Below are 9777 nucleotides of genomic sequence, written 5' to 3'. Positions count from 1 at the left end.
GCAGAGGCAGGTGGATCTCTGTGAGTGCGAGGCCAGCCTGAGCAACAGAGTGAGTTCCGGGAAAGGCGCAAAGCTACACAGAGAAACCCTATTATCTCAAAAAACCAAAAAAGAAAAAAAAAAGAACAAGAGCCAGTAACATTATTACTGCAAGAGTTACATATTATTCTGCAAAAGGAGTATTGATAACCCAATCCTTGGTGCCTGTGATACATTACTTGGAAAAAAAGACTTTGCACATTATACAGAATGAATGAGATGTTAGAATTAGAATGGGCCTTGAACTCAAAGATAGATATCCTTGTAAAGAGACAGATATTTGGAGACACGGACAATGTAGAAAATGCTGCAAGTCCTGTTGCCGACTAGAACTATAATCTGGCCTTCTACCACAGCAGCCGTGGTTTCTGCATATATTGACTGTTGAAGCTGAGGAAGCACTTTTGTAATTACTGTTTGAGCAGGGAAAGAGGTCAGAGACTTTCTCCTTTCAATCTGATTCCTTTCAAATGGGTTTGAAATCACACAAGCTGGAGCCGTCAATAGGTACTGTCTTCTCCACAAGGGGTCCTGACTATTGTCTCAGGGCAGGTTGGATGCCCTTCTTACAGTACACTAACTTCTTTACAAACTATAGCTCCTTTTTGCACAACCACCCAGTTTGTGACTTTAAACTTGCACATGGGCCTTTCTTTGCTAAACTGTGCATTTTTTATATGTTTCCCTGTTTTTTTTTCTGACAGAGAATTGAGCATAATGCATGCCACAGCCTGCATACTACTAATGTGTTCAAATTTTACTTTGTGAAATAAATTAGTTCATGACTTTTGAATGCAGCCTCACTTAAGCACTCAGGACCCTGGCAAGAAAAGTCAAAATCATTGGTAAAATGTGATATAAATGGTATCTAGCTCAGTTCCCAATAGAGTTCTTGCTCCTTTCTGATGTATCACGAGATAATTCTGCCCTTTCTTTAGTCCCACCAGCACTTGACTCTCCCACACTCCCACCAAAACATTCCATTAAGCTTTGTTCATGGCATTTTTGGCTTTTTTGGTGCTTATAACGAACTCCGTTCTTCCACGTTTCTATCACAAGCCAGTTCTGGAAGCCTATCAACCTCACGACCAAGTAGTTATTGCCATGGATTCACTTCTCAGCACCATTTTCTAGATTGCCTATTGCTGTAGCAACTTAAGGAAGGAAAGGTTTATTTTGGTTTGCCGTTCGAGGATATATTTAATCATTTCGGTGTAAGCAGGCAGAGGATCAGCTCTAGCTATGTTAGCATACTGAGGCTGTTCCCAGGGGCTCTGCATTCAAGAAGCAGAGAGAAGTAGTGCCAGTGCTCAAGTCACATCCTCTTTTCTCTTTAAAATTCAATCAAGGAACTCATTCAATGGATTGGTGTCACCCCCTTTCATGGTGTGCCTTCTCTTCTTACTTAAATTTTTTTTGGAAATAATTCCAAAGACACATCTAGAACTGAGTTTCCTAGGTGACTAAAAATGAAGTTATGCTGGCCAGTATATTAATTATTATAGCAACAAAAGAAAATTCTTTGAGGTGTTAAAGAGAAAGCGAAGAGGGATCTGCTTTTCTTAGGTTTTGAAGCTCAAAAGTACAATTCCATAGACCTGTCACACCTCTACCTCACAGCCAGCCATGCTTTTTTTCTTCAGCACTTGGCAGTTTTGAAGAAGCCAGATGTTGGAATCATAGACAGTTTTATGGACCTTGTTTTCCACAGTCATTCTACTGATTTCTTCTTCTTCCAGACACTTGAACTTCCTCTTCCACATTTGTGTTCACCTCATTTTTCCCACAACTGATTTTGTTAATAACTACTCTTGTTCTGTTTTCATCAACAAAACCAAAATTATTTCCTAAATAAAAGGCTTTTAACTCTTTAAAGAAAGTAGTTATACGTAGGAGAAGTTTCAGAAATTACCAGAACATACTTAATTAAAAATAAAACACAAACATAGGGAGGTGCAATGAATTGAACAGTGCCTTCCACACAAACTATTCATATGCATCTAGAGCATAACATTTTCTTAGAGGTAGATATGCTAATGACATTTATAGTTAAGGATATCAAGGGGCAATTCCACATTTACGATGACCCTGAGTCTAATGACTGGCATTCTTACAGAGAGGGTAGTCTTGCTGAAGGCTTATGTGAAGACGGCGGAAGTGACATACTTGCAAACTGCACAATGTCCAGAGGCTGAGAGACAAGAGTATATAGGCATATGTAAATGTACTCCTTCTATAGAATCCTTTGACAAGGATCATGACCCTGTGAGACCTTATGTACACCATTAATTCTTCCATGTACAGCCTACATGGTAATGTGGGTGTTTTATTGTTGTTTTCAAGAGGAGTTGATTTGTCATTGTCCCACAATATTCATTTAATTATTAGATTTGCAGATAAATGTTTATAGAATTCCCTTTATTCATTTAATCAAAAACTTGTCAACCATAATATATAGTTGAAATATTACTATTAATTATATACTGAACTGTTAATTACAGGCTTGCAATTGTACCATTAACACTAGCATGAGCATATTAATTACAGAGATTTTTCATAAATTTCTTGACAGATATATTGGGATAGAGACTATTAAGTTGGGATAAGACTCATTGATTCTAGTGATAATAAAATTCCAAGCTGCTACTTTACCTATGCAATGGGGCTTGAGGATGACCCTTCTTTTGAGAAAGCAGAAGGAAGTTCATCAGAGAAGCTTAGAATCTCTGTTTGGAGCAGAAATAAAATAAAACAAAGTATAATAGTCAAAGGATACAACAGTGAGAATCTGAAGAGATGGTGTAGAAAAGACATGTTTTCAATAGGAGAGCAATTGAAGAAAACATTAAAACTCTATACATATGAAAAAATAGCTCTGACTATAAATTGAGCCTAACTGTGCAAGGAAACCAGGCCAGTCCAGAATAAACAAGTTCTTCCTACATCCACCTCCTCCCTTTATATTTTTTTCCTTCTCCTCTCCCTCCACCTTATTTCTTTCTTTTCCTTCTCTTTATTTTATTTTGAGAAATGTTTTTACTGTGTAGCCCTAGGTGACCTAGAAATAGCTATAAACCAGGTTGGCTATGAGCTCCCAGAAGTCAGCTTGTAATTGCTTCCTCAGTTCTGGGATTAAAGGTGAGCACTACTATTCCCAGACTTCTTTATTATTATTTATTATTATTATTATTATTATTATTATATCATTTTAAGGATTTATTCTTAATTATGTGTATACCTGTGTGTAGGTATGAATCAGATATTAGGAGGTAATGATATCCTATAATGAGACTTCTCTTTTTTCCTCTGTATAGAATACAATTTCATGTGTTCAAAGACAAGCATGTGTATATACACGTGTATATGTATATTCATATGTATTTAATTCATTCATATATATGAAAATATATGAAAGCAGATGCAGTGAACAAAATTTTGAAACATTATAAAAATAGAAGTATTATGTCAGTATTATCTTTAGTAAAAATAATAATATTATTTCTGTTAATAGTTTCTATTCTGATAAAAGAATTACTTGAACATGTCTGCAGATAACTGAGGCTGATTAAATATTTCTTTTTTTGATTTAAAGAGTTTTAGGAACTGAAAGCTCCAAAAGTAAGCATGTGAATGAATAGTGTATCATGTTTACTTTGTCAATCAATGTATATACTCCATTTACTCTACTGTAGAAACCAGTGTGTAAAAGTATGCAAGGATGAAGAATTGATGTGGGAAAAATTGGTCTAGGCCTCCACTTTGCTTACATGGTAAGATTGCAGTAAAATTGTTTCTTCATTCACTACATTATATTATTGTAGTCTACTTTTTATTTTTTTGTAGAAATTATAATCACAGGATGACATCCAGTGGTATTATAATACATATATTTACTTTTCCTATCAATTCCTGCCATTTATTGAAGACTTTTCAGTTGTATCATTTCTGTAAGTCATATTATGTCTTTCAAAATTACATAAGGCAGAAGAATTCCTTTGGGTCACTGACACTGGGGAACAAATTTTGGATTTGGGATATCCCTTATACTTCTTTCCTTCTCTGATGATAATCTTTATTTTAAGAATTCAAACTGAAAAAAAGATGTCAACAGATTTTTATCCTTGTTGTTTGCGAAGCTGTAAGCAGAGGATATTTTATTAAATGAAAGACGGTGTAAGAAATGTTGCCACCAAGTTACTTAATGTAATTGTTCTAGATACCAGTTATGACCGTAGGAAAAATACACCTGGTTGTAGTCATGTGTAGAAGCCAGGCATAAACTATCATTTGTGTTAAGTAAGGGGGTTGCTACGGTTTGACTGTGATATAAATATAGCTTTAATGCTTCCATGTTGGGAACTCACTTCATTGGATTCTTCGGACTTTTTAAGGTATGAGAACAGGTAAGAGCTCACCAACTCAATAGAGATCATTATTGAGGGGTTCATTTGGCATACAGTTTGTCCTAGCCAGATGGATTAGAAAAGAAAAAAAAAATGCCTGACCTTTGAATTGTCCTTTGGTTTCATGTGTCTTGTGGATGTTTGTAGTTGGAAGTTTTCCTGTGTCCCAGCCAACTGGCTTTCAGGACAAATCTCTCCCATTCCTATCCCCCAAGACACACAGAGGCTTATATTAATTACAAACTGTATGGCCATGAGCTCAGGCTTATTATTGACTAGCTCTTACACTTAGATTAACCCATAATTCTTATCTATGTTTAGCCATATGGCTTGGTACCTTTTCTCAGTTCTGCCTTGTCATCTTGCCTTCTCTGTTTCTGGCTGGCGACTCCTGACTCAGCCCTTCCTCTTCCCAGAATTCTCCTCATCTGCTTGCCCGCCTATACTTCCTGCCTGGCTACTGGCCAATACCATTTTATTTATTAATCAATTAGAGCAGCACATATTCACAGCATGCAGAACAACATCCCACAGATGTTACCTCTTCTCTCACTTGCTTCTGTCAGGATTCCATATGCGAGAATGTTGTGAACCTAAGAAGGTCTTCACCAATGCTGGCATTGTACAGTTTTGACCTTCTGTGTCTAACCTACTGAAATAAACAAACTAAACAAATCTCCTTTTTTTGCAAAGTGCTCAGCTTGAGGCATTTTGTGATAGTAACAGAAAATCAACTAACAAAGTGGTGTTATGCTTTATTTACCTAGGCTCATTTGTTCAGGGTTTATTCCACACTTAAATTTAATAACTGTTCTCTGTATAATACATTATGTTCTAAACTCTTTGAGGGAGGATAGAAAAGTTTACATAGTTTCTTCACTAATAATCTCCAGCAAGTAGACACATCTTTAGTATAATTTAACATATATATTTGTTGAATAAAGCAAAGAACTTCATGCTAAAACATAAGTTTGTTACATTTTTTTTCCAAATTTAATTTTTATTTGAAAATTTATCATTGTACTTCTGTCCTTGACTCTAACTAGAATAAATTTCATAAAGTATTAGTTTACAGCTGAAATTAAAGTATTTTAAGGAAAAAGATTTGATCCCAAAATATGTTATGTTTCAACTCTTAAACCTGTTATATATGCATCATTTTAAATTATTTGCCTTGATTATTTCTTCTGGACTATTACAAGCCACATCATGTAAGTGTTTTTAGGGCTGAGCATTTGTTACTAGATAACCAGTTGGGTCTCTTCCCTGGGAAAGATTATATATTCTGTTCTTAGAATTACTTAGTTGCCTGTTGTTTGTATAACACTGAGAAATTAAATTATTAAAAAATAAAAAAATTATGTCTTTTGGTCATAATTATTACTTTATTATTTAATTTCAAAGCACATGTATAAAATAATGAGAATAGATTATCTGATGAAGATATATTACAATAACAGACAATTTAGGAAGTGACTTTGACTTTCTTCTTGAGTTAAACATCTCTCTATATAATGTATATTATACATATATTTATGAAAGTATATAGTCTATCATAACTATATATGTGCATATATATCACATTCATTGCATATGTTTGTGTAAATGATGTATAAATGCATGTATATAACATTTATATTGCATATGCATTCATATATATCATGAACATATAAGTACATATAAAGTATGAAAACACAATATAGTATATTTTTCTGGTAAATAATATATTCCACACAATGGTTAACCACAATTTAGCAAAATTTAAGGCATTTAAATAGCCATTAGTGATCAGTTTACACTTTCATATGTTTATATGTATAGTATTCATGTGCTTTCTAAACTACCAGTAATAGTAAAAATTACCTGAAATTTCTAAATGTTGTTATAGAGTAACAAAAGTTACCCTCTATACTTATTTAATCAGGAACATCATATTTTTTTATGAAACTAAAACAAATTCATATTTACTACCAGCTAAAAATTGTGCAGAGTTTTCTAAGTATTCAATATTATGCAAATGGTTCATTTTTCTTATATTATTGGTATTTTAATATTATCTCTATTCATATGTATGTGTTTGTGTGCCATGTGTGTCACAGTGCATAAGCAGAGGTCCAAGGCCAACTTAGTGGACTCAGTCCTCTTCTACACATTTGTATTTAACACAGAAGTAGATTTTCTTCATAGTTTATGTGATAAATTATGTAGTTATTCTGACTTCCTAATAAAATTCAAATATTTGATGATATTGATTGCTTATAACATACTTTTATATTTCAAGTAAAATTTATATGCTTAACAAATTAAAATTTGAAACAAGTAGTAAACATTGATTTTTACATTTTTCTAGAGTTTGGAGGATAATATATTTCAATCTGAATCTAAAGTTTACTGAGTTTAACATTTAAAAACTTGTGTAAACAGATGCAGAGATTCATAGCCAGGCACCTGGCTGAGCTCCAGGAGTCTAGTCAGAGAGAGAGAGAAGAGGGATTCTATGAGCAAGGGGCATCAATATCATGATGGAGAAACCTACAGAGACAACCAAATCAAACTAGTGGAAACCCATGAACTGTGGACCAATAGCTGTGGAGCCTCTGTGGGACTAAACTAGGCCCTCTGCATGAATGAGACAATTGTGTAGCTTGATCTGCTTAAGGGGCCCCTGGCAGTGGGCACAGGATCCATCCCTGGTGCATGAACTGGCTTTTTGGAGACCATTACCTATGGAGCGACACCTTGCACAGCCTTGATGCAGGAGGGGGAGTTTGGACCTGCTTCAACTGAATGTCCTAGGCTTTGCTGACTTCCCATGGGAGGTCTTACCTTGTCTGAGGAGAGAAAGGGGGGTGGTTTTAGGGTAAAAGGCTGAAGGGCAGGAGGAGGGAAGAGAGGGGGATCTGCAGTTGGTATATAATGATCCTGGAAGCAATAGACACAGACATTCTGAAGGGCCTTATAGATTTAATTATTTTGGTCACGAAGCGGGTTGTGAATGTCATAATGAAAGTGATGAGCATGGCTTTGACAACTGTTTACAAAAAGACACATCCTTCTTGGAATCTGACTGTGACTAACAGCTGCTTATTACTGTGGCATTCAATCAACATGTTAAGCTTTACTCCTTAACATTTCAAGGACCAGATGATGGTCAGGATCCTAAATACATAAACATTTTCATCAACCTACCCAGATCTATGGATTTTGAGGAGGCAGAAAGGAGTGAGCCAACTCAAGCTCTGGAACTGACAGAAGACGGCATGAAAGAAGATGGCATTGTTCCCCTTCGTTGTGTTAAATTTCAGAATATTAAGAGTGTAACTTTATTTGTTCAGTCTAGTCAAGGTGAATAAAAGACAATGACAATTTCATATTTTACTTTCATTGTTACTCCAGTCCAGGTGACAAATATGAATGACTGAATGACTTCAAACAAGTAGTTGGCAAAAGAAAAAAAAATGGAGAAAGCCATTAGGGTACAAAAGACACTGGAAGACTCACTGCAGTCAGATTTGCAGCTCCTGGACAATTACTTGATTCTCTCCAGAAACTGTTAATCTTTTATTTGTTGCTACTACCAATAAATCATTGCTTTGTTCAAAAGAAAAATAAAAAAGTAAAAACATATAAATGACAGCCTAGGTACGAAAATGTAAAAACAGAATGGAAAGAAAAAAAATCACTTTTTTTTTGATAAGTAGGAAGAGGTTTAAATTGCTGAACAATGATTCAATCTTTATTGAGGATTTATAATTCATACTTATATAGTAGTTATTTTTACTTTCTTAATTTTGTTCTGTCAACAAGGGTAAAATTTGTTGGAGTCTTTGAATAAACTACTACAAACTGTATGATTAATAGAGTCTTCTGCTTTTGAGGTATTATTTCTTCCTCTGTGATACACATTAAACTAGTTTTGGACTACACAGCTACAGAACATAGTTGATGGGCCAAAGATCTGTTCTAAAACAAAGGAAGTGGGCATTTATTAGAATATCCAGGCAGTGCTCATTTTAAATGGAAACGCCAGAAAACCCCACTGGAACACATTCAGTTGAGGCATTTATGTTTCAACTAATGAGACCACAGGTGTCACAAAGCATCAGTTCTGTTTAGAAAGGCCTGCTGAAGGGGATTTGAAGGATAACAAATGTTGCATTTTCATCATTTGTTCTGTCATATTTTTCAGAATTTTGTTCCTGACTAGCCAGTTCTTTGTGATGGAGACATGTAGCATTTGTGATTCTTTAGTTAGCACAGTTTCAGTTTTGTTGTGTAAGGGACATTTCACATTTTGCTGTAGTCCTTGGACTTAACCAGTCACAGAGGAATACACTTATGAGTCTGATACTTGCTCAACTGTCCAAAGATGCCATTAGATTTGTTGGGTACAATTATTGGTAATTCCCACTACAACAACACAGTTGGAGTCAAGGGAGAAATGATCCTGCAAAAGAAAAGGGTACCGTGTCTTCCAGCAGTGTTTAGAGATTAAGGAAATCCATCAATCTGTTTCTTTCAGCTAAAACATTATATGTTAACAAAATAAAGCTAATACTCAAGATTCTATAACATTTCTATTAACTTTAGATTTCTGAAAATAATTATGTTTATGTTTCTCTTAAAAAACAAACAAGAAAGCTAGTAGTGGCTAGTTTCAATATCTGCTAAAGATAGATATTAGAAGATTCCTGTAGTATGCAATTTCTAATAACAGTAAAATGATGAGGACAGAAGTGGCAGTGGAGGACTCACTGAAGTCTGAGAGAATAAGAACATCAGACATTTTACATGATGTCTTTCTCTTATTTGTGTGTTTATAAACCCACATATCTATGACACACACACATGTACACAAATCTAGTCATACTGTTACAGAAGATATGTAGACTATCTAACTTTTAAATACAGTAAGTGTTATTTTCCTGTGTTGTCAGTTGAATACAAATTATCTCCCATAGGCTTATGTGTTTCAACAGTAGGTTGCCTGGTCATGGTCTCCTTCTGGAAACTTTTTACCCTTTAGCAGGTAGAATTTTACTGGAGGAAATGAGTTATTGGGGTGTGCTTGGAGATTTGCGAGCCCAGCTGTAGTGTTTGCTCCTTGCTTCTGCTTCTAGACTGCAGACACAATGGAGCATCACCCTTCTTACACTGTAAACCAAACTCTTCTTCCTTTGATTTGCTTAAGGGAAGGCACTGAGTCTATACAATGAGAAAACTGACACGTAGGAAATTGCTGCTAATATACATGGGGTTGTTTTGAGGTTGATCATTGGTATTCCTAGGCCTTTGGAACTGATTTATGAGAAAACTGCTGAAATTTAGAGGAGTT

At 35.0% G+C, this 9777-nt stretch overlaps 1 pseudogene; it reads left to right on the top strand.

Moving 5' to 3' along the window:
• Positions 1 to 2121: 2121 nt before the first annotated feature.
• LOC102922096 (thioredoxin-like protein 1 pseudogene) lies at positions 2122 to 7917 on the top strand (annotated as a pseudogene).
• Positions 7918 to 9777: the final 1860 nt, after the last annotated feature.

Source organism: Peromyscus maniculatus, chromosome 3 (genome assembly GCF_049852395.1).
Source record: "Peromyscus maniculatus bairdii isolate BWxNUB_F1_BW_parent chromosome 3, HU_Pman_BW_mat_3.1, whole genome shotgun sequence".
NCBI lineage: Eukaryota > Metazoa > Chordata > Mammalia > Rodentia > Cricetidae > Peromyscus > Peromyscus maniculatus.
Note: the sequence above shows the minus strand (reverse complement) of the source record. Positions and strands in the feature narration are given on the sequence as shown.